Source organism: Anomalospiza imberbis, chromosome 4 (assembly GCF_031753505.1).
Source record: "Anomalospiza imberbis isolate Cuckoo-Finch-1a 21T00152 chromosome 4, ASM3175350v1, whole genome shotgun sequence".
NCBI lineage: Eukaryota > Metazoa > Chordata > Aves > Passeriformes > Viduidae > Anomalospiza > Anomalospiza imberbis.
In genome coordinates, this window is record NC_089684.1 from 32,232,327 (window position 1) to 32,259,073 (window position 26,747).

General features: G+C 35.9%; 1 long non-coding RNA gene across 2 annotated transcripts in view; it reads right to left on the bottom strand.

The window, feature by feature from the left end:
* The window catches only part of LOC137473389 (uncharacterized), a 108,312-nt gene that overhangs the window by 10,773 nt on the left and 70,792 nt on the right, over positions 1 to 26,747 (bottom strand). The window lies entirely within an intron of this gene.

The window sequence follows — 26,747 nt, forward strand, 5'->3', positions numbered from 1 at the left end:
GAGGTGACTCCTCTTAAGCCCTGTTTTGTTGACTATCGTAGAATCATTTAGGTTGGAAGACACCTCTAAGATCACCATCTGAGTTAATGGAAGTCCATCCATTAACTCAGCACTGCCAAGTCCACCACTACACCATGTCTCCAAGCTTTTTTAATGCTTCCAGAGTTGGCAACTCTACTACTTCCCTAGTCATCCCACTCCAATACTGTTCAACCCTTTCAGTGAAGAAATTTTTCCTAATATCCAAGGTGAATCCCCCCTGGTACAACTTGATGCCATTTTCTTTTGTCTTGTCACTTTTTACTTGGGAGAAGAGACTGACCCTTACCTGGTAACAGTTTCCTTTAAGGCAGTTGTTGAGAATGACAAGGTCACTTTTGAGGCTTTCTTTCTCCCGGATAAACACCCTCAGCTCCCTCTGCTGCTCTTCATCAGATCTGTGCTCCAGACTCTTTCCCAGCTCCATTGCTCTTCTCTGGACATGCTCCCAAACCTCAATGTCCTTCTTGTTGTGAAGAGACCCAAGGTGAACACAGGATTCAAGGTATAGCCTCACAGTTCTGTGTTCCATCACTCGTATCACTCCACGCCCTTGCAGAAGATCCAAGCAGCACAGCCCAGCCTTGTCTTTTAGCTGCTGTAGTCCTTTTTTTGCACAGGCCCTGAGTCCCAAGGTCCTAAAGCCTCTGGAAAGGCTTTTGCCAAACAACTTCCAAGCCTCTCTCAAAAGATCTTCCTTGCTATCACATTTCAGAGCTCTACCCTGTTAACAGTAGTCACTGAGTCTTTGCAACAAAATCTCCTAATGCCCATATGTGGCAAGCATTTGCTGTTTACACAGCCATTAGCCAATCTTTCCAGAAGATTTCTTTCTTGCATGCTATTTTCTAATTCGGGTTACAAGAGCAAAAAACAGAGGCCTGTAGTAATATGTTTTAACAGGCAAAAACTCAAACATGAAATCACAGCCACATTTTTTTTTAGATGTGCTTTTCAACATAGTCTAAGGGCAACAGAAAAAAAAAAGCAATATTTGTTTTCTGCTTTCATAGTAAGATTTAGTTTAGAAGATCATTTCTTCAGGCTGATATCTACATTGCAAGCAAGATTTAATCAAGAACTACATTACTTAATAGTGTTTTGCAGAACTCTGATGGATTGATTCAGCCTTTCCTTAGTCATATGACAAGTGACTGGAATAAAGGATAAACGGTCTCCCCATCTGGTCTCTCCATGCTCCATAGTATTCACACCAGCCTTAGCAAAACTGCTTTTAAAGATCAGTCTAAAATAAAAAAAAAGAAGCCAGAGCCTATCACAAACTGCTGTATCAAAGAAATATGCAAATCTTTCCTTGTTCCATATTCTCCCTAGCCTCCCACTACAATTATTAAATTACAGGGTATTAATAGAAACTAAATTAAGCACTCTGAAAAGATGAATTCCAAAGATGCAAAATTCAAATGCCAAATAGAGAGCATGCAATTAGGTTCTTAAATAATTCTTATCAGAGCTCATGCTAATATTAGCACTTCCAAAAAACAATAGAAAACTGCAATATTTCCAGAGATACTCCATTGAAACAGCATAGTGAGGCATAGCGAAATGTTCTTGGTGGATTTCTGTATTTTGGTGCTATGCAAAAATAACATTTATCTCCCATTGCAATAGGAAAAAAAATATTTCACACTCCTAAAAGAATTCGTAATATTTATGTGGTGATACTTAGGAAAAAAAAGAGTGGTTTTTTTTTTCATCTGAACCAATGTAAAAATGAGGCTTTTCAGCCTAGATTTAGCAGAGAGCACAAATTAACACAAACTGTTACCTAATTGGGCTCTTCAAGTAAGTATTTAGCAATGAGCGTTAGTCTTTCCTCATTGCTTTTTAAAACCTATTTCTATCCAGGTCCCATAGCCTTAAAAATTTTAATGGCCTTTATGAAGAAAAAGAGCATTGTTATTCAATTTGTCTCAAGTAGATCTCCATTCAGAATGACAATGTTTTCATTCACAATGCTATTGTTAGAATTGTGTCATCCTTTCTATTTTAAATCTTGTTTTTCAGGAAGTTTTAAGTTGCTAGAGAATTTTGTTCCATTAATCTCAGGCTTAGCAAATAAAGTTGGTCAGTGGGTTGGTCAGTCAGTCAATCTGTCTGTCTGTTATCTACACACATAATCTGAATTCCTGCAGTTCACAATGCCAAAAGACAAGACCATCCACCTGGTGAGTTATTCAGAATTTCACTTTATACAGCTCAAAATCACTGTTCTCCTAAAAATTAGGTTTGGAAAATTATTTCCCTTCCAACAACCTTTGAGCAGAGTAATTCAAATCAGAAATTTACCGTAACCTGGGGTAAGATGCTATCTCATTATTATATGAAATATTCACTTTAGGGGACACAATTTGCAACAATACTCACCAAGAACAATCAGGAACAGGAAATGGAAGTTGGGTATTAGCTGAGTATCATCAGTGGTGCAACTCTCAGAGAATAAATTATTATGGAAGAAAATATTGCTTTCTACATGTTGGACCAACTTCTGTGGAGAATTGGAAGGTGAGAGGAACAGATGGTCCTTGTTCAAACCAGGGCGGGCTGAACGGAAATAGAAGGATTGAGAGAGAGAGAGTGGAAAAAACTAATACTAGAACTCCTTTCATTTTTCTCTGCTCTCTCACTTCTCTCAGAAAAACTGAGTAATGCAAGCCTGGAATATCTAGTGTGACTGCAGAAGCCACCAAAAGAGTACCACAGCCTGGAGAAGAAGTTTTCAGCCCATGAGAACTGCACTAATGGAACCACACTGGAGCCACCCAAAATGCTCAAAATGGGTTTCTGAAAGAAAAAATACTACTTATGAATTTAGGCTTAGATTCTTGCCGTAGAGCTGACATCAGAGCTTGGATTACATATACAATTCTGTATCTTCCTTTACTTATAGGTGCCTAGAATGGAGATTTAAATAATGATCTCTTCTTCCCTGAAAGCTATTTTTAATACCAGATCACCAATATATCATGATAAAGTTTCTATGCACGCAGATCCAACACTTACGTAGATCTATTGCTATATCAATCTGACTTGATTTTCTAATCAGAAAGTTTTTTAAACATACTTTCTTGCTCTAAAAGGTGTTCACTTTTTTGCAGAAGAGAAAGTTTCCCCTTTACTAGCTGGCAGTGTAGTCAGAATATGCTTAGAGCTGACTAGATGTATTATCACCTGTCAGCTATTTAGAGCTCCGATTAAGTTAGAAGATAGACCCGCACTGAGTCGGGGAAAACTACATCTGCTTCCAGACATCAAACTGACATTTCCTGGAAAGAAAACACCCCACCTGTTCTCTGTAGTCTTTGGAGCTGCCAGTAGGGCAGGCGGACATTATTTTCAGGTTAACCAAGTGAAAACAGATTAAGGAGCATTATAACTTTGCCACTCCATTATTAACTCCAGTGCATTGCTCGGGACTGGGAGCATTTTTATTAAATATGGCACCTGCTAGAGACTATTCAGGAGAAAAAAACAGATGAAGGAATTAGGCCAGTAACAATTACTCTGGGGGAGAAGAAGTGCCCGGACACACATAAGTTCCTATTTTTCCCAGGACTTTAACTAGAAACTGTCTTCTCATTGGTGCTTAGCACTGTGTTTTAATGTGGCCAATGTTTTATTGATTTTTGAGTCTATTAATTCATGGGTCTGGTTTTATGGGATGCAGCAATGAAAATGTCTGCATGTATGTAGCTCCTTATGTGTCTGTGGATAGTCTGTCATACTCTCTAGCTATTGAGATGTCATCAAGATCCCAAACAATCTGTTTGCCAAAATAATTGGTTCTAATTTCTTAATTTGAATTAGATGTCTTGAAATGTCTTCGCTGCTGATAAAGGAAGGCATTCGCTTAGCAACAGTTTCAGCATTTCTCTTTGTGATTGAAATCCTGAAAGCAGTTACAAATACCAGAAATGTCTGGGCCATAGGAGATACTCAGCAGACTGACTTGTTATATTAAAGAATTCCACTGGCAGCAAAAGGAATGGATGTAAACAATGTTTTGCCTGTAGTACCCAAAGCAACTGCAAGCAGGCTTTTTAGAAGGATTACAAAGCATGTATTCTACATTGATTTCAAAGGGAGATGAATGTATTGCATATTTTAAAATAATTTAATTTTTAATTATTACAGAAAAAGAACATAAACATATTTGTGAAAATTAGCACACTAACTAGTTAGAACAGGGAAAAAGACTACAAATAAGTGTGAGGTAATTTAGACCAAATATGATTCAAGAGCCAAGAGAGAATTCATAGTTTCATAGAATACCTTTATAGGGTTTTAGAAATCAACCGTGCCAACGAATTCCACATTCAGAAGACTGCAAGCATGAATCACAGATTTGACAGTACTAAATTTCTTGACTGCGTTTGTGACACTATATTTGTGTTTAGTTAATTGAATAAGTGTTTTCTAGAATAAAAAACAGCCTTTATAGTGCAATTAAGTTTCTCCCCAACACCTACCCCACCCTTCCCATGCACACTAGCCCTGTTTTCTTAATCTTGTTTTCTTAAAATTATCAGGAAGATGCAAAGCTATCTCCAGACATCTATCTCAGAAGGGTAGGTGGTAATTGTGAAGTCAAAAAACATTTCGAAGCTCTTGGAACACTGTCTTGGTTACAGCTTCATCATTCTGAGAATCATGTTATTTAACTGTAATACTGCAATTTTGGTTTCTAATGGGTCTGGTTTCAGGGTTACACTCTAACCAATTCCCAGCAGTATTTTGAAGTACAGCTGAAATACAGCTCTTCTTGCTGTGGAATTTCAAAGCTTTTAAGTCATTAAAATTGCATGTCTTTGTATTTTGCTATAGATATAATACAGTAGAGTAATTTCTTTGAGACAATTATGGTCCTCTGAAGTCAAGGCTTTGTTGCAACCCCTGGAGCCCAACTTGAATGCCTTTTAGAATTTGCTCAGAATTTTCTTCCTCTACCTACCCTTAACTGAGAAAAATGTTAGCAAATCAGTTGCTTTATTGATTGCAAATCTATGCCAGTAACCACAAAAGACAAATTTTGAATTTTGCCTTCATATGTGATGTTTTAGTATAGTGACTAAAGGACAATATGGTCTTATTAGTCTACCAGTTCTTCATAAAGAACTACATGTATTTTATTATTCTGTATGAATTATGAAACATTTATTCAAGGGAGCTCTCAAATGGTTGGCAAGAACTATGACAAACTCCTCATATTTTGCTAGTATTTCTACTAGTCATTGAATTGACCAGTACCATAATTAATTACCATAGTTAATAAATGGGACAGCTTCATTATCTTTTCTTTTTGGGAGAAGTAAAAGTGGAGCTTCTTAGATTAAACCAACTTTCCATCATTCTGGTTAATGTGCAAGCAAAAATTATTTTCACTCCTTTCGAAGCATAGATTTCTCCATGTAACTGTTGGGATGTAAATTGGAAGTAATTGCAGAGCCTGCACAGAGTAGGACAAATATTTCTTATTCTGCCATTAACTTATCAACAGTGCTCCTCAGAATTTTAAATCTTAAATTCAGGGGCAGAATTCCAGTGAGATTCATACTGCAATCCTTGATGGTAACCTTGTTACATCTTTGCAGACCTTTAAGATACTTCGGTTTCATAAACTCTCTAACAAAGTTGGCTTCAATTAGGATTCATGTCCTTGGCTCACTGGATTAATAAGTAACATCATTTAATAACAGAATTATAATTTTCTTTAAATCTCTTTTTTAATACTATTTTATTATCATTACTTAGAAAGGCTTATACCTTGCTTCATTATGAGCAAGTCATAATCCAGTAATAAGCAGTGGTTAAAAAAAGAACATACAAATAATATTGGCCGCTAGCTTTGATAGTTTTAAGATTGGTCTTGGATTACAGGGAGACAATGACACTTCAGTTAAGTAGAACTTTTAAAAAGTGACAGCTTGATTAAAATTTTTCTCCTTTATTTTGAAGAGTTTGAAATTTGTGTTTCAAATACATTGAAGGAAATTCTTAAAGAAAAAAAAAACACTGATGACTGCTGACATCTTTCACTCAAAGGATGCTGATAAAAGAGTGCTGACTATGTCAGTCAAAAATAAAAATATTTTTTAAATTTTCAGCTGCACTTTCCTTAAAGAATTTGATGTCATAAAATAGATAATTATTACATACATACAATATTTATTTATTATATGCTTACATAAAATGGATGGACATAAATATGCAATTCTCAGTATTAAAGTGCTTTGGGAAGTTTGTTCTTAGCAGATGTATCTTATCTCTATGTTGTATCTTAGCAGATATTGTGTTTGTTATCAAAATAATAAAACTGAAATGCCACGCAAGTACCAGTCCCCACAAGTTGCAATGAATTATGCTTTACATCTAAGCAACTACTAGATGTAGAATAGTTTAGTAATGATCCTATATCTGCATTTCTAGAATTCTAGATAATCTTGGAACATTTCAACATGGCTCAGGCTTGACACTATGAATAGATGCCTGGAATAATTTTAATATTTAGTGGCACTTTTCTATAATTACACCTTGGCATGCCTCTACACCTTTTGAGTAAACTTCCAGGTGAATAGGCCTGAGCAATGAAAATCCTATTTGAAAGTCAACACAAAGACTTCATGTTCCATTAGATGTGTTTTTGAGGGCTCTGTTAATCAAACCTGGAAACAGGAATAGAATTTAAGGTGAGATTTAATTGAGTAGTCACAAACATGCACACAGCCCTGATTTCAAATTCTGTTTTTGCAATGTGATGGATGAAATTTTAGAAAAATGCTGCCATTACAGGACCCCCTTACACACAAAATTAGACAAGCATTGTCTTTACTCACATTAATGGGTATATTTTATGGCTAGATCATGACCAACCTGAGTGCCACATTCCCAGAATCATATGAAAATAGGACTAGAAGAGATGTGACATTTCCCTTTAGCCTTCTTCTAAAGCAATTTCAGACACTTCAGTCCACTTTTTGTGGGGGAAAAAAACATATTAAAAAAATCTTCCTTTCTGAGCAGCCAAGCTGTCATTTCCAATATTTCTAAATTACTTTTAGGCTGAATTTCACTTCAGAATCTTTTGATATCTAATACAACTCAGGAAGCTAAGGAGTGCTCTGATGTGAAATGCCACTGTAAAAGAACTACAGTTGTCACCTGAAGTGAGGCACTGAGATGCTACTGCATTATCTGCACCTTCTACAAATATTGGTGTCGATGTGCAGCTTTTATGTCCTGCTGCATACCCTGAAATCATTTAGAAAACAAAGACTTTTCTCTGGAGAGCTTGAGTTTTCATTTGTGGGTCCAAAGACTGCATTCCAACATGGTTTTAGCTTTACAATCCTTCACACTACAGAAAGCTATACTGCCAGGCTAATACAGAGGAAGAAGCAGCTTTACAAAAAATGCAGAGGAAAAAACTTAAACACACAGTACATCTTGCTGTCCTAGCCCACTGGGCACATATTGCTGGTCACAGCATGGATCTGAAACCCTGGGGTGCATTTACAGCATGGGGTGCAGAGAGCTGAGCACACAAACAATCGTGAGAACATTATATTTTTTCTTATGTCAAATGCATTGACAATTGACCCTGTTGGGATATAAATGGGGAACTGGATTGTTGTGGAAATTCTACCAGGGTTTTTTGTGCTTTTTAAGTGTTGAATTTTTTTTTTTTTTTTTTTTTTTTTTTTTTTTTTTTTTTTTTTTTTTTGAGTGCTCAAAAGTGTCTTTGAGACACAATAGTCAAAGATGGCAAAGACCACATATTGCTCTAATTCTGGTCTTCAGGACATCTTGTAGAGATTAATGATTGAAAGATATTATTAGAACTTTTTATCCCTTTATCCAAAACTGACACCATATGAAACACTTGCCATGATAACTCTGCAATATCTTTTTTATTATTATTTTTGAAGCTGTGCCATGTAAATTAAACTGGTAAAATCACATCAAAGCTAAAAGAAAGAGCTAGTATGCACTACATACAGACTTTTACAAATCTGTCATATCCTCTGTTCCTCAGGTAGTAGAATAATCACTCCACCTCTTGACATGTCAGTGCTTCAGCCTTCCATTTTACATTGCTTCCTCTCTGCTTCTTTCTTTCCTCATGGATTTTTTAGTTCCCTGTTTACAAAGCTGCTTCTCACATAGAAGATCAAACAATATCACAGTTCCTGTAACTGGTAGGACACAGGGCTTTCAGGACCTTCTTATTATAGATTAGTCCAGCAACCAAAGGAAAGGTTGATGGAACTGTGTCTATCCTGAATATCACCAGGAAAGCATCCCTGGAGAGACCCTCAACACCCATGAGACAGAGAGGCTCTGGTACCAAACAGTGGGTTTCTAAATCAGTTTCTCAGTGAAAGTTTTCTCTTCAAAAACCTTTTTCAACCTTACTTCTCCATTTGAATTAACCACACTTAGCCCATTGTTGTACTACCAATACTCATAATTTCACGGTAAGTGTATATTTCCAGCAAGCAAAACAACATTAAATTTTTTGTAGCATTGCTTCCTTGTTGAAGTAAAACATTGGAAAAAAAGTCTTATTTTGCAGTTAAAAAAACTCAATGAAAAAAAACAAACCCAAATTCCTGCATGGTCTGGTTGCATAGAGGAAAAAGTCTTCTGTAATTGATAAAGTAAAAAAATTGTGTCATTCCTTTAACTATCAAGACCAAATATTGTACCACAGATCTAATGAAGAACAGACAACTCTGTCATCATTGATAGTGTTATACTGCTTAGTATTTGCTTCAAATTGCACCTGGCAAAATAAAAGTTTTGATCAATCACCCATGCCATTATTCAGCTAAGGAAACCATGCCTTCTTATTTCACCCAAAGGCATTTCAGAAAAGTGAATTTGAAATACTGTCCCATTTTCAAATATTGAAACTGGAGTATGTGGGAAGTTGAAATGCTTGCAAAACTTATCACAGTGACAAAATTCAATGTGAATTAAACCTTGATGTCTTGGCTCCCTAATCAGCAAAGGAATCCGAACACAAGAGCTGGCAAATAAATTGAGTGGGAAGATGCATTTCCATAGAGTCATTTTTGCCGAGGGGAAATGAATCTTATCTTTCATTTTCTAGTTAAAAAATACACTGAAGATTACTCATCCTTAAAAGAGATGTTAGCACAGTACTTACTGGTAATGTAGAAGTGATAATAGTTGATACAAGTGCAGAAGTGTTGTGAAAACATGCCTTGTATATCAATGATATGAAAAAAACTATTATATTTCATAAAGCTTAAAAGCTTAATTCCAGCACATTTAAACACAAGTACAATTTCTAGATTAGAAAAAATCCATAATTTACATATGTGGCATAAAGATATGTCTGTGGGAACTTCTGCTTGTAAATTAAATACAATCACAGCTGAAGGATTATTTACCTTAGTTTAGATGTGTACCAAACAGTAAAAGCCCTGCCTACAGGTGATTTGGTAAGGGGATGTTCAGTGTTTCAGGGTTACCCACTGAAAAGCTCAAGGTGTCTCAGAAGCCACGAAAACAGGCACAGTAAGCAAAAAAAGGACATATGAATCTTGAGGTGTTTATGAGTATTAGTGGTGGAACACACAATAAATGTCCAGGTCTATCCAGAGCTAAAATGCTTATTGGAAGAGGACACTGAGCTACAGAAAGTCCTATTTCAATAGACTGATCTCTTTTCAAGGCAACTATTGCATCTCTCGTGTCAACCAGCTTAATATCGGCTGTAACTCAGGAAGATGCAAGAGCCTGGTCATTGAGCAAAAGCTCAGCAGCCTCCAGAGGCAGATCTTAGCATATGCATCATAATCCCACTTGGAGATCTGTTCTTGTCTCCTCCTCTATTTTTGTCGATGTCACAATCAAAATCTGTCAGGCCAATGTACTATCAAAGATCTAAATAAGTATTTTAAATGAAAAGTCGGTATCTAGAGTATTGACCAGCATGAGGCGAGCAGTTAAATACTTGAAGTCCTGGCAGACTTCAATCATCTCACACAAATGGTACCTGTCTACGGGTGTTATATTCCAGCCTTGCTGCATTAAAATAAATGAATTTATGAGTACTTCCAGCAGACAGGGATCTGCCCCAAAGAATGTATAATTCACCATGCCATAGAACCAGTTCAAGGACAGTTAAAGACAGTCTTAATGGTACATGAAAAAAAGTGAAAAGCTTTTGCATGTTTGCCTTAGAAGTATCTCTTATATCTGCAGGTAAAAAAAAATTCTTTGACATTTAATTTCCAAACAGAGGTTTACAGCTGTTAGAATAATGAATTATTATCCATGTAAAAATAGTCACAAAAAATTAACTAAAAATTTCAAACTTATTTTTAAATATGCTTAAAACATATCTGACAACTTAAATTTTGAGTGAGATAGAAAGTTATTTTTGAATAATAATTTCTTCAGCACAGCAGCTGTCATAAGGACACTTGTAAAAAGTGATGGAAAAAGAGTCTATCTTGTTAACATATCAAAGATGAACATAACTCTTAATTTCAATCCATGTCTCTTTTCATCTGAAAGCAACACAAGTATACTAAATGTCTGGAAAAGGGGTGGCTCCCCCTCTTCCTGCCATTTATTACTTCTTTCCACTAATCTCCTGACTTATATACACATTTAACAAAAAACCCCATGCTTGTAGAAGTAGGCGTTTTTGTTTCAGTGTTCTAAAATTCCACATTTTTGGGCAACCTATAGAGAGTGATGGTTTTGGGCCAATATCCCAGAAATAAGTTTAGAGCAAAAATGAATGGCAGGAAAATCCCATGAAGATGTGGGAGTAACCAACAAAGATTTTCAGCTTGAATTTCTAACATAAAGTTTAGCTTCTATTAAATGACAAAGTAAGGGGGAAGGGTATAAGGAGAGTAAATCACAGACCATTTCCCACACACATTTTATCTGATGTTTTATCTGATCCCTAACTTCTTGTAAGGAAATATATTCTAACACTAGGGACTAAAGCCTGCTACACACTTCATAGTTTTGTGGAAGCTTTTAATGTATTTTTTTTCCTTATATTTTCCCATCTTGTTTGGTCACACAATCCCTGAATGCATTCATCATCCACTTAGTGGAATCATGCCCTGAGACAGGGTAAATGTATCAGCTTGGACTTTTTGATGCTTCTTATAGCATCAGTTGAAGTTGAAGAATAGGGAAAAACATGTATAATGACCAACATCTTTTATCTGATATACATATAAATGCAATTGACATTCACAGTAACAACCTGTATAGATAAGTTTACTTTTGTTACATAAGTGAAACACGTTCGGTGGAACTGGGAGCTTCAGCAAGTTAAAAGGTTGAGATGAATATAGGGTTATAAATTGTGGTGCTGCTGAATGGGATTAAAAACTGTACAAAGGTGTCTAGAGTTGAGAGATTTAATTGATTACTGTTTTAATACTTCAGCTAGTTCAATATGCAGATGGCACTCACTTAATAATACAATTCAATCTTTTCTGAGTAGAGTCCAGTGATAAGCATGACTAAAATTTTCAACGGCATTCAGGACTTAATGGGAGATGAATGTGTAATATCAGACCCATTGAAAATCTCAGTCTTGATACTTACTGCTTGTTGATCACAAACTGTAATATATCTGAAGTCAGACCACTACTTTATTTGATTAAATGAAATATTTGTTTAATCAAATAAATCAAATTATTTATTTGATTAAATGAAATATTTGTTAAGAGAATCTTATTTTAAAAAAGAAAAAAAAAGACAAAAAATATGAGGAGGAAATAAAATTCCAAGTTAGGAGCTCTTATCAACACAATTTATACAGTGATCTTTAACGTCTGCTGATCATGACGTCTAAAAATGGAACCAAAAAAAGGGAGTCTGTAAAGGAGTCTGCACGTGTAAGTGTGCATTACATTTGTCCTTCTGCACTTGGGACACCTGAGACCTCATGAGACCAAGGAGCTGTGGCACTCACATTTGGAGGGCTCACTTCCCTGGAAAAAATGGCCTTGCTCTTGACCACAGGAACAGTTTATGCAATTTTTTGGATATGACCTTTTTTTGCAGCAACTACAAAAACCTTTCTAGAAGCAAGTCAGTTTTCCTGTGTGACTAACATCCAACTGCAATACAGAGCCAAGACAGTGAAACTGACACTCAAACATCTGAACCACCCTTTGGAACAGAATGAACCCAGTTCCTTATAGCACTGCACTGCTGGTGGTGCTGGTCTTTACCTGGACATTTCTGAACCTACATCTGGAGGAAAATGGATCTATATTACTCAAGAAATAAATTTCAAGGCAAATTCAACACTGAGCTTCCAATGTTTTGTTGTTACAGTTCAATAAAACCACTTTGTGTTACATTCATTTCTGTATAAAATAAAGTGAATGTCAAACTTTTTTTGTCATGTCATTTTTGTTTAACAGGGTTTTTTTCTTTATCCATTAGTTAAAAAAGTTTTAACAAGGCAAATCATTTATCAAAATGAAAAATGCTCCACTCCTTGAGCAAGGAAAGGGAGTCTAAGTAGAATGCCCCTGCTTTTAAATTAATAGAGCCATCTTACATTTAAAATTTTCTCTTAAGTAGTTACATAAGCACTCCAAGATCATTAATGAAGAAATACAGAATCACAATTTACAGCTGAAGGGCAAAACTGTTAAAAAAGCATTTCAAAACCTTGTCATCAAGTGACATAGTCTAGGCAAATGAATGTAAGGATCATTGATCTCCGATATCATAATTAAATGTACATAACACATGACAAGGAGAAAGGACAACAAAGTTCATTGAAACTTGACTTCAAGATGAAGATGCAGAACTAATCAAACAAATATACTAGGGGAGGGTCAGGTTTATAAACAAGAAGCGCTTTCATTTTGACAAAAATACATTTTAAAATCTTTTTTTGGTCACTATTACAATTTTCACTAAGAGTAATGGTTAATAGTTATTAATAATAAAAAGGCAATTCATATGCATGCAAAATCCCCAGAGGTACCCTTCATAAGTTCTGGTGAACTGGTGAAGGTGGTTCTGGTTCTGCTGAGCTGGTGTTGTGATATTCTACATTTCTGTCCCTGCATTTCAATTGTTCTTTGTAAATCCAGATCCCTCTTTGCCATCTAGACACTAACAAACACATTCCTAGATTTCTTCCTAAATAATCCATCAGAAGATATTTACCCAGACTTATTAAAGTAATGCAATAATTGATTTTTAATGTACAAAATGTTTATTGCAACAAAAGAATATTCACAGATATCAGATGGAATACATCCCAGAGTGCTAATGGAACTTGCAGAAATAGTATTGGAGTCAGTAGCTATTATTCTTCAGAACCAGTGGAGAAAAGCCTGGCTCCCAGAGTTGAAAAACTACAAACTATATTATCTATTTTGGAGAGAAAAACATAAAAGCCAGACAACCTACTAGAGGAATTACAGAAGAGATACTTCAAATTTGAATTGCTAAGTCAGCTAGCAAAGCAGTCATTTTGCAACTTGCTACAAAGGCATGTTGAAACATGGTGATGAACAACGGAAATGAGAATTGGCAAAGACTAAACATGTCTATGATATAAATATAATTGAACATGGGTCTCCTGTTCTGTGCTTTTGTTATCACTCAACAATTTAAGACAGTTTCATATGTAGCACCAAGTATAATAATCATGAATTTTATCGAATTTCAGAAACAAAAATCTACCAGTTTAATTCTTCATTTCTCCCCACCACTTTCACAGGAAAACTATATTTTGTCAATGTCCCTTTATACCCTTCAAATGTTTTTTTTTAAGCCCCCTTGCATTTGTCCAGGTTAAATTGCATGCTGAGTACACAAAAAGACTCACAACATATAATAGAAAATGGATCGTAGATCCATCACACTCAGATGTGGAATGTGGAATATAAAATATTCCCATGTAGGGATTAGGTCTTCAACAGTAACAAAATATACTTAAAGAACTGATTGCGAGGTTTTGTGATTTACCATGATTTAGAAGGTCATGCCCCTAACAGTTGCAAGAAGCTTCTTCTGTTGAAAATCCAACAATAAAAATAGATTCCTCTTTTGTCCCACAGGACATGGGAACCAGAAACCATAAAACACAGAGGTACTTAGAACAGCCAGATTTATCAGGAAACACACACAAAAAATTCTTCCTTCTTCAATTTAGTCCTAAATACTTGGATAAATAATGAGTTTGTTTCTTTCAGAATATATCACAAAGTTCCAGAAAATAAATCATTTTATCCATTTTAGCAAACATTTATTTGTTTGTTTCTTTTAAAAGTCAAAAGTTAAACTCCCTTAATTTTTAAATCCCCTTCTTTATGTGAACATACATGTAATTTTATCATGTATCAGACAAACTACTTTAGTTTTGCTTTTTCAGTACTGATAGCATATATTCCTGTGTTTGCCACATTGAAGTTCTGTATGTAGGTACTCAGTCTGGACTTGGGACTGTGATCCTAACTCTAGCCAAGATCATATATATGGTGGAAAAGCTCATATGGGGTCCACCTTTTTAGACTGATGGAAGGAAAAGAATTTTCTTTTTCTTCAAAGCAAGTGAGGCAGATAATTTCAAGCATGAGCAAAATCATAAACTAGAAAGAACACTATTAAGGCCATTAAAAAGTACAAATTTAACCAGGGGAATTATGCTGCTGCTAACTCAACATATTTCACCCCATTCCACAAGCAGTGAGTGAGCGCTGTCTTTGCAAGAATTAGAGCATTTACTCTGTAATTCTGCAAAATATAAATGTTTTCTACAACTGGAATCAGGTTTATATAACCTCACTATAAAAGTCACAGAAGGATGTTTTATTCACATTACTTCTTACTGCTATTCAGAAATTTTTTAGTTACCATAATTCTTTTTGAAAACTTTCCTTATGTTAGCCATCCTGTATTCAATGACAATATCTAAAAATGTGCAGAGACATGTATGCTTAATAATTATAATATGAAATAAAATGTTTAATATAATAAAAAATAGTTAGCTAGAATGATCTGAGCAGATGAGAAAGACCAGTAATACAAAAACCACAAAAATGCATGCTTAATTTGCTTACCATTAGTGCTGCACCTGATTTGAAAACTATACAGTCTTGTATTGGAAAAAAATTATCCATTATTGCTTTCTTTTTAAAATTTTATAATTATTCTCATCCTAGATTTTAATTTTTCTTAAAATGTTATACCTTTGCTATTAGAAAGCCCAGGTTTTCCTCTGAATTTTTTTTGGAACTCTGATTCTAATAATATACAAAGGATTGACCTTTTTTCCCTATACTTGCACTTATTCTATGTGTTATTTGCTTCAGAGGCAGGAAAGAAAACCACATCTGACACCTCACACCACATGCCACTTTGCATTTAATTTTTAAATAGGAGGAAAAAATATCAAATCAGAAAAATATATTAAAAAGAAATGCAAACAAGGAATGTACAAGTTATCCAAGCTAATTAAAAAAATATGCAAGAATGCAGGTTAGGCTGAAATCTCAAAAGTGACGTTTCTTAAAGGTATACCCTGGGATTTTACTTTGCCCCCCTCTCTTTCTTTTCCCTCCGTTTTTCAAGTAAAAATGTAAGTAATCTGTAGAACCAAACAGATTCTTCAGCTAATTTTAAACTACTTTTAAATGTTCATCTCTGGGGCAAAACCAAGACCCTTCAAATATTTTGCTTCAAAAATGGAGTAACATAGGAGAACTGCTAGCCTTCCTCAACCACTGGGCAAAGAAGCAGGAGAAATAACACTAAAATGACCCTGAATCCCACATATTAGTGCCTTTTGTAAGTATTTAGAAATACATTCAGAGGATGAAGGACTTACAAAAAAAGATTCCTAACAGCACTGGAACAGAAATCTAAGGAAATCCACAGAATTTTCCAACTTCAGACCAGAACTCCATCTATGAAGAGATAGCAAGAACATAGGTAAGAGAGAAAAGACAGGGAACACAGATTTCGTACTAAAAAGGTAGATTTTCTTCCTCATGAAAATTACTTTTTAAATCTTGAACAATAATTAAAGTTTGGATTACATGTGAAATGCAATGTGCAACTAAAATACATTTTCATATTTCATACAATGGGATAGTTTTTACAGACATACAATACTCCTCTAAATGGATTGTGCTCCTGAATCTCTGGTAGAATAAACTTTGCATTTATTTTCATCAACATGGCAGACTTGTCTCATTAACAAGATTCATATTTGTTTTCCAGAGAATTTCAATGGTAAATATTTGGTAGCCAGCTCTGAAAAAAGAAAAAGTGTATTAATCACTCCCCTAATAGAGACATATGAGAGCCTGGGGTGCAATAAAACTTGTATTCCCTCTGGTTTAGGAAAACTCTATTAATAACAGGTGGCAGAGCTGTAAGTTAGATGTATGTATCTTCCCAAACAACTGTCAACCAAAACTTTTTAGAATCCTACATGTAGAACCGTGTTCTCATGTTCCAAGTCAAGCACTGCGCAAGCATCAGAACTCCTTTTGCATGTACATTATTATACAGTCCTTAATTTCACAGTCCTGTCTCCTTCACTATACCCAACTGATGATGTTCACCTCATGAGCAGTTGCTCAGGATATTTTTTTTCTACTTTATCAGTGTTATCCTAGGGCTTGATTACCATAAAGTACTCATACTCTGAGCAGAATACAAAATTAGCAATTTCCTACTTCTTCATGAGACTCACCACGAGAGTATCAGATGTTCAGAGACATTAAAAAAATTACCTTTGTGACAGCCTCTGGAAGAAATAGGTTTTATTACTGCCATTTTACTGCTTAGGAGTTAAGGCACTGAGGATCAGGTTTTTCACAGTTAAGTAAGTACTCAAAAATGCATGAAAGAGTCTAATATTTTTCCCAAAAGAGCTAAAACACTTCATTTACAGCACAGGGGTGCTTTTGTAGTTTCTTCCATGAGACTGTGCCCATCACTAACCATGCAAATAAATAAATTTTAAAATCTGACCAAAAATAGATTAAGGATGAGGGCATCAATGTATTGTGGGTTCCAGCTCTCTGACATCTTGGATCTCATCTTCAGTGTGTTTGGAATTCTACTTTTATTTTGTATGCCTGAAACACTATCTTCAAGCTGCAGCAGAAATCTGAATATCAGTTGTAGCTCTGAATCTTCAGCATTTCTGCATATCAGTCAACGTGATCCCAAGTCAGGCATCCAAAAATACTGAATACCTCTGCAAACAATTTTACATAAATGAACTCTCAGCACAAAGAAACTCTGCGGAGCTGCTGTGGGCAATTTTTGAATACTCTTAACTGACTAACCATTCTCTCCCTGCAATTCTCATCATCATTTGCTGCATACCTTCCAGCTTCTGCAGCAAAATGGAGGAGTCCTGGCTGCAATCTCTCTCACTTCAAAATCTGAAACTCTTGATAGGGCAGCAATTTCTCACAAAGATACACATGACTGTGCAACTGAAGACTGTTACTCTATGTATATACATAGAGGCCAATTTACATTTGTAGTGCAGCTGATGTGCAAAATACAGATCACTTGCCTTTGCAACTCCAACAGGGTGCTTTTAATGCTTTGCAGACTTGTTGTTGGAGGGGGTTTTGTGGCATTTCAAAAGAGCATATTAGAAAGAACATACAAACAAAAGCATGATAATGATTTAATGCACTGTCACTCCAGAGATTTTGGCAAGGCAGCAAGCCATTTGCTGCCCTACATATATGTAGGTGCCCTTGATCACAATTTCCATTATTAAGAAGGCAGAATTCAGGGTCTAGCCTTTCTGGTAGGTGTTCTCAAGGCCAGCTTCATGATTCCACAATCCTCAGAAGAAAATTGTCACTTCAAGGCACTTCGTTTCATCTAGAAACACCAAGTAAATTCTGTTCTGTAGTTAAACAGATAGCCTTTTCTCAAGATAACCAACATTTCATTTTTTTACTACCTTATTTTCCTTGACCTATATGAGTTATCCTAAAATAAAGTTGTATTTGTAGTAGTGATATCAAGTTAATAGATCTAGCTCTGCACATGGAATCCAATCCAAAATCCAAGACCTGCCGCAATTTCTTAACTTTTTTTTTTTGTCTCCTCTTGTATAAATGAGCTGAAATATTCCATCATATAAACTCTTATACTAGTGATGTGCTGGCTTTTGACAATTATATAAGTGGTAATTATGAAGTGTTATTTCCACTAGCTGTTGCGATTATTGCATCAAACTAAGATTTACCATATAATAAGGCCTCAAAACTTGAAGGACATATGAGGACATTTTTGTTCCTGTAAAAGTAATTGCTTATCACATCAATTGCACTGACATAGATGTACAGATGAAATAATAAATGAGGAGTCAAAATTGAAAGCAGTAGAGACTCCTGAATGCTCTAATAAATTTGCAGTGCAGTGGAAGGATACTTCAATTGTTGGCTAACACAGAAACAGAGACTAATCATAAGCATATCTCCATCAACACTGAAATATGAGTAAGGACAATAAAACTATATATATATTCTTTTGTTCAACAAATTTGATGGAGAACTATAATTTAGAAATAATACATAATAGCTCCATAATGTATAATATGTAATTATGTAAATAATTAGTATAATCTTGAGATGAGATGAGGGCTATTAGTGGCAGTGGATACTTTGAACCTTGCACATTTAGTCAAAAAGACCAATGCCATCCAATCAAAGTTCCTTAAAATGAATTGCAACAAACAATGGCAGCACAGCTGCTATTAGAATTATAATTAAGTTTAGGAGGGAAACAGCAGCTGAATACTAGGCAGATAATTAAGGAGCAAGCTTTTGTTAACACTATCAGTAGGGTCATGATTCTGCAGATTGTGAACTTATTATGGCTGAACAAACTGGTCTCTTTTTACAACAGAGGTATATTTTGGCTTTTTAAGGCAATAAATAGTATTCTGGGTACTAGAAAACTGACTTATTTTTTTAAAGCTATCCATTTAGAGAAAGATAAGCATTTACAGAATCTAAGATTACCATGGCAACATTATTCTTAAATGCCGAGGATTATGAGAACAATTGGTTATACAATTGGATGAGTAAATAGCAAGCCTCTGAGTATGACAAAGTCTGTAGCCACAGAATTACATTAATTTCTCTCTTTCATGCTAATATGCATTTTATATTAACCCCGCTCTGAAAGGGGAGCAGTTTACCTTCCATGGGTAAATGGTGAAAAGAAAACCTTTATGATATGCAGGAAAAAAATACACAGGGTTCTCTTGGGTTCCTAACATCTAACCCAGGTGTTAGGGAACTACCAAACCCAAGACTGGGAATTAGAAAAGTGATCTAGAATTTGTGTTTCCTAATGTATGTTGACTAATGTTGGAACAAAGGTAGAAAAGACAAACAGACAACAATGATGAAAGGATCCAAAGTCACTCTGAGCTTGCGGCTTAGAGCCACAGTCAGGCAAACAAGATGCTTGACCACTCATAACTGTGAGTCTGGGTTCAAGAACTGGAAAGAAGGACATTAAAATCTCAGCAACATTACATGCTGCAAGAAATACTGCTGTTATAATATAATTTTTTCATAATAACACATACTCTTTAAGCAAACTGAAGGGTCTGAAGATCTACCAAAGATGTTTTCATCACCATTGTATTTGTAACCACTGTAACTTGTATAGCACAGACTCAAGATCTTTGGTTTAAGAGAATCCTGCTGACAACCAGAGGTCATTTCAGCTGTACATCTAAATTTGTTAGGCACAAATGAGTAATCCTACTTTGGAATTTCATTGACCTCAATGTGTGAATACAGCAAGCAGAATGTGTCTGACTGGCAGCAAGCCATTACCGTGCTGTGTGCAATAAAAACACTAATATGTCAAAGGGATTTTAAAAATATGCCTTGGTATTCCAACCTGCTGAAAATTCTATTTTTGACCCTACAACCTCCTGAAATAATATAACAAAAACTTAAAAAAAAAATTTCAACATTGATAAACATTTGCACTGTAGTAAAGTCATTTGCATTTTTGGTATTCCTGGTTCTGAGGTCTCATTTCACCTGACTGTGGAGAAGGTAAGCAAAAGCTTGTGCAGATTTGAAACTGTTTTTATCTCTGCTTCTTTAGGAAATCCATTCCCAACATCAATACGGAAAAGCTTAATTTTATCATTATTACAATGGAATTCAAATATGCTTTAATAAGAATAGAAACATTTTTAGCCAGGAATACAAATACACCCTTCTGTTCATATGCACAGCATGTTGTGAACTCTGCTTACAGATAAGCAGAAATCTCAAGCACCTTTCAGATTTTATAAAAATTACTGTTGATAACTTAATAAAACTTCACTCTCTTCCCATTTGCAGTGGAAGTAAAAACATGGATGTTTATCTAGGAATGTAAGAGATAGAGCCAAATCAAGGTGAAACAAATTTGTAGGTTTACTAAAGCATGTTGTAATGGTGACCAGTCAAACCAACATCTTTCAAGAGCAGAATCTGAATATATCCTGGCTTTTACTCTATTTGCAAAGGAAATTTCAAAGGAATATTTGACTATTACCCCTTATGCCCCAAATGCTCATAGCAGATTTGGTATCCTGCAGAATAAAGAACCCTGACTTAAAGTGGCCAACAAAAATTTCAAGATTACTACGGATAAGGACAATCTTCAAGAAAGGGTTCTAAAACCCAAATGAATTTGGAGTTCTGGCATTTCCTGTCATAGGTAAATTCTAGAATACTCTTGAAATGGATAGTTTTACTGACTTTTCTTTTTAAAACTGCTACATATTACAGATGAAAAGACTCCTGAATTTGAAATTTTAGGAATTCCCTATCTAGGAAGTATAAGGACTTGTGAAAATAAATGATGGGTTAAAATTTATTTTCTGAACAGTTCAGAGAGTCAGTGTGATTGAGACGTGAATGAGGTAATGGCATATAAAATATGAAGTTAACATTTTTCTTAAAACCATTAATAAATATATTTTTATCACCTTCTTACTGGAAAATCTGGAAGTTTTCCTCAACATGCTCAGATTTCATTAAGGCAACAGCACTGGAGGCCTGTCCCTGTAAAGCAAGCCTGTTTTCCTAATCAACCTCTGTAATAATAATTTCACAGTTTGCCACTTCAAGGACTTGGAGCCCAACAGAAAATCAACATTATCTCCTTTTGGCAAGAATTTTTTCTGCTAATTTAAAATTAGAGACTGCTGCTATGATTGTATATGTTGTTATGATCACCAGGGAAGACAGTGATGCAGAGCAGAGAGCAATCTGGAGCTGCACCATTTTCCAACTTCATTAGACATCACTCTAATGCAAGGCTGATATATTTGAACATTTAAACACATAAAGCCCTCTAAGAGAAATATATTGCTTACCAACAAATGAAATCAGCAACTATTGAACAATTTTAGAATTTATTTTCTCTCCAACTGGATATGGTTTTTACAGTTCTTCACTTATAATAATGATTTCAAATATTTTGCAAAAGTTTCACTGTTGGGGTGTCTACCAGAAGCAATAAACTGCTCAAATCAAACCCTCCTCATTCCTGTCACAATTTCCTTGTACCACCTCCCAAATTCTCCCACTAAAATACCTTCTACTTTTTATATGATAGCTTGATTTAAAGTGCAAATGTTTCCTGTTTACACTGAGTACAGTTATGATAACGGAAATTCAGCATTCAATAAGAAAGTGAGTTTCAAAAGAATAAACAGGAGTGTTTTTTCCCCTATACAAAAAGGAAAATGATCAGCCTTTCTAACTAAATAAGCTTGTAAAACTTAATCTGATATAGTGGAAGCACGTACAGTAGCTAATGAAGGCAAAACTGTCTGGAAACAGAATCAGCATATTGGTAGGTTCTATCCAACAGCTCAGTGCCTTCCTCAGCTGGTCTGATGTCCCATCAAAGGGTAGCTGAATGTCACTTGTGACACATTTTTTTCAAATTCTTCTCTTCAATCAAGAATGTAGGTTAAGGCCTCTCATTCTTGAAGGGTCTTTACTTCAACAGAAAAGAGTTAGAGTAGTGGAAAAATCTGGAGATTTAGTTCTCTTCCTGTCTTTTGTTCTCCACCTTCTCTGAAGGGCGGTGATTGAAAGGTCTGTCATATTGTGAATAATTTAGATCTAGAGGATACCATATTCTTTCTTGCACAGCTGCAATGGATGTCCTGAGGGACATGCATTACCTGCTGGCACTCCAACAGCAGCATTTCATCTGAATAGGTATCAATAAGAAAAGAATTTGGTCTTCAGGATTTTCATTACCATGAATGCATGATTTCTAATAATGCAGGAGGAATAAAACCCAAGTCTGATTTCCTTTGTTGTTGGGGAAATAAAAATAGATTTTTCTGGTAAGCAGTAAAGCTTTGCTGCAAAATACCTGACACATGATTAAATGTGGAAAACTTCCTAATGCAATGTGACAGGATGATTTTTCAGCTGAAACCTGTTTACTCCTCCCTTTACTCCTGAACAGCAGTTAACACTATTGAACTGAACAACAGGTCATATCTGCAATTGTCTTTTTATTGATGAGAGCTTTCTCTCCGCAGTGATGTAATTGCTACTCCACAGAGTGGTTAGGAGCAAAGCGTGGAATTGGAACGTCCCTGATCATTGTACCACGCTGCCACCAACCCTCAGCAGATGCAGAGGGCTGCAAAGCACATTCCCAGGAGAACAACTTTTGTGTGGGAGGCTTGCGGAACACAGCTCAGACAGACTGGAATGATGAGATATAGTACAGCGCAGTAATATTTGTCACTTACAGATCACTTTATTATTTTAAAATATCTTGTGAATTTTATTCAAGCAACGTCTTCAGTACCCCATGAGGTGGGATAACACCCAGAGTTAGCAATATTGTATTGGGTTATGTGATCTATGAGACTACATATAATACATGACTTAAGAAGATTTACTAAAGACCTTGAATTCTATTCAGACTTTCATTCTGTCTTCAGCTGTATGGAACTGAAGCCCAGAAACTCAAATATATTTAGGTATGCATCTTCCATTGATAGCAGGGCAGGTGAGGTAGATAACTTCTGAGAACCTGAAGTCAAATACTTTCATTATATGAATTAGAGGACGGGACAAGTATTTTATTTACCCTTTTCCTTCTCTCAGTATTTTTTCCCAATGGGAAAATTATGTGGCTTCTTTCAAAATTATTTTTCATTTATTTATTTTATTTCTGCTGTGCTTCATGTGTTTGATATTGAGGCAAGGTAAATGACATGCAGTTTGCATTTGGAATTGAAACTAGAGATGTTTAAGGTTGTCCCTAGATCCTGTGGGTATTTGGTAGATATTGCCAGAATATACAAGAGATTAAATGATGCTTATCAAAAATCAATGTATACTAATTTTTTCCTATCTGTGCAAATTTGCTGGGTTCACAACACAGTGGAGGCAATGCCTGCATTCCATACATACTAGCTACCCAAATTCAAGGTCAAATTCTAAATTACTTCTTGAGGCAGAACTCTCAGGTAGTTGATTAATGTTTTGGCTGTGGTAGCACATTAGGTTTCACCTTCTGCAATGATTATATATGAGGCGTCACTGAAGTCTTGCATGGAATCAAGGATGCTTGATTGATTCTTTTAATGCCTTTGTTTCCATTTAAAAATACTTCTGAAAACTGTAGCTGTAATTAAAAGCAGGACAATGGTTCCCTCTCTCCATAGAGATGCTTAAGATGAATAGCATTGGTGAAAAGAGACTTCAAATGCATTTGTCACATTTTCTGGGAGATTTGTAAACTTAATGTGTGCTAAAAAGAGAGATAAGAGAAAAAAACCTGTTAACATAGTTAAACATCTGATTAGGCCACAGGGAAAACATAGTCAGAATCTGTTTCTCTTGATGATTTCTTGTGTGACTATTGGTAAATCTTAATTATCCCATTCCTCCATGTTCCAGTAGAAAAACAGGCATAACCCTCATCTTTCTTCAAGGAAGTATTGCTGAATCCAGCAGTGGTTTTGAGGCATTCACAAACTACAAGTACGTAGGGGAGGGCAAATAAGGTTTTCCCTGACATTTTTTCCCCTCTCTTGACTGAGAGCAAGCCTACATCACCCAGGAAATTTATGTATGTCTGAAGGCTCTCCTAAGGCTTGATTTACACTGCAAGTGTGGCTGAGCACAGTGCATATCTCAGATATGAAGCATATTGACCAAGGAAGTCATTGCAATTGAAGAGAGAATTAACTGCTCTGTTGGAGGGCTCCATAAACTCATTTGTTATTACTGTTGCTCCACAGAGCACCAACAGTCCAGCACAGTCTCCTTCTGCCTGTACAGTCTGCTGGGAGCTCCAGAGCTCTTCCACTGAACAGTGAATCTTTCTGGGGTTGGGGTTTTCCAAGTTTTTGGGGCTTTTTTTTCTATATAATAGTGCACTTAAAGCAACGTGCTGGGCACTGTTATGCATTTATTTACCATGGTGGGTAAATCTAATCTGGGGACGTATAGAAACCAAATCACAAGTGCTACAGTATATAAGCTAATTGCCAGGATAAAACCAAATGAATAATTACTTAACTTCAGAATGAGGCCTGGGGGAATTTTTCTTTAATAAAGGTTTAATTCACCAGTGATAATGAATGCAATCTCACATACTACTGAACAACACTATTAACATAATGGCTAAGATACAAAAACTATAATTAGAACAAAACAGAAATGTTAATTACAGCCACAAAGTTACCCAAGAAAAAGAGTTATCCTTTACCTGTCAAATGGGTTCCTGCCTGTGTAGCTTTAGTAATCCCTGCAAATGGGTCATCAGTTCTGCTCAGAATTCAGACTGACTGACAGGCAGAAATTAAAAACTGAGGCTCACTTTGCCTTTTGATTCCAGAGGGGTCTGCCATTCACACGAGAGACTTAAACAGTTAGGAGGACAAGTGAGGGCAGTAAAGATTGCACCTCTAATCACAAAGCTTAAAAATTAAGCTTCCATATATCCGAATCCCACCCTTCAATTCCTTTTCACGCAACAGCAGCCCCATCATGTCGGCTCAGGAATATGAGATCTTCTCCAAGTTTATTTGCTACCCCCAGGTGTTCTTGCTGTGCACAGCACCATGTTGCTGGACAAGGAAATGTGGGAGCCACTTAGCTAGGAGCTGCTGGGAGTTTTACTGATAACAAGCAACTTCACTTCCTGCACTAACAACAACAACAAAGCTCTTTGTACATAAAATTTTTCACAAACTCTTATATCTTGCTTAAAAGACGCCTGGGAGATGTCCTCGTGGAAGAGGACTCTTTTGTGCTGTTTACGGTCTGCATTTTCTCTAATCTCATGCTACTCAAATATTAAATTTTCAAGAACTCAAAACTTATAAAATATGAGAATGAACATTGCATTTTCCCTCTTACAAGACACAGTGCATAAAATGGACACCAACTGAATGGGGAGTTATTCAGTTTTTCTTTTTATCTTCATCATTCTGTGTTTGATTCCAGACCTTATTTAGCACTCATCATCAAAGCCCTGCACTGAATACAAAATTACTAATTTCTCCATAGGCTTTTTTGTGGATTTCTCAGCTTTTTTTTTTTTTTTTTTTTTTTTTTTGGTGCTCTCAGCTCTCACTATAATTAATCTATCCACCCAACACCTCTAAGAAATCATATAATTGAAGCACAGAGAAGAAGACCCCTTTGCTAAATATTCAGTAATTTGGGTGCCTGCTTTGATACAAATAAGTTGTAATTCAAGCAGCGGTGCACGCATTTAAAACACAGCCCCTATTCACTTGTGCTTTACACGTGAGCTTTCAGCTTGTCCATAAACAGGAAATATCTGTAAAGAAATCATTAAAAACTCTAGATGAAGAAATCTTAAGATGATCTCATTAAGAAGATGGTAGTGAAGGCAGGAAAGGAGCTCAGTCCCTCACAGTGTCATTTGGCCACCTGAACCATGAGACAACCCCTCAGCCCGAGCAGTTCTGCCTCTTGCATGTTGCAGTCTTGCATGCAACAAATGATGAAGCAAACAAAAACGTGAGAAGAAAAAAAGAAAAATAACAAAAAATCTGAGAAATCAGAGAAATTTTTGTTGCTGTGTTTTCTAATTTCCTTGCAAATTGGAGAACATGGAGGCAGATGTTGATGAGAAAGACTCTTCTACTGCTCACCTAACACCATTGCCATTAAAGCTAATGAAGGCTAGCTCCAGAATTTACAGCTGAACTCGATCACAGTCTAGGCAGGGAATAAACCTGCCTTGTGGTGGATGCAGCCCGTGGCTGACAGGGTGCTGAGAGTAGCTACAAACAGGGCACTTTAACTGATGTTAGGAGAGAGATTAGTAAAAGTGCTCACTGTTCTGAAACAGGAAAGTGGTCCAAGCCCTGATGCTAAAGCATTGGCTAAACCACCTCAGAGGGAGGAGGCTCAAGGTCCATCTGTTTGAATAGCTCTCTCACCACCTGGCTATTCAGGATATGATACCTTTCCTGTTTAAACTGGACAACCTCAGCAAAACGTCTTCAAGTTTAATTAGCTGAACCTGTGGAAAAAACAAAATCCAGCACCATGATATGACTTTTAATGCAGTAAACAGGATGCTCATGTGAATGGTTGAGGGGTAAGAATCCTGCACTGTGTTTCTGTTTG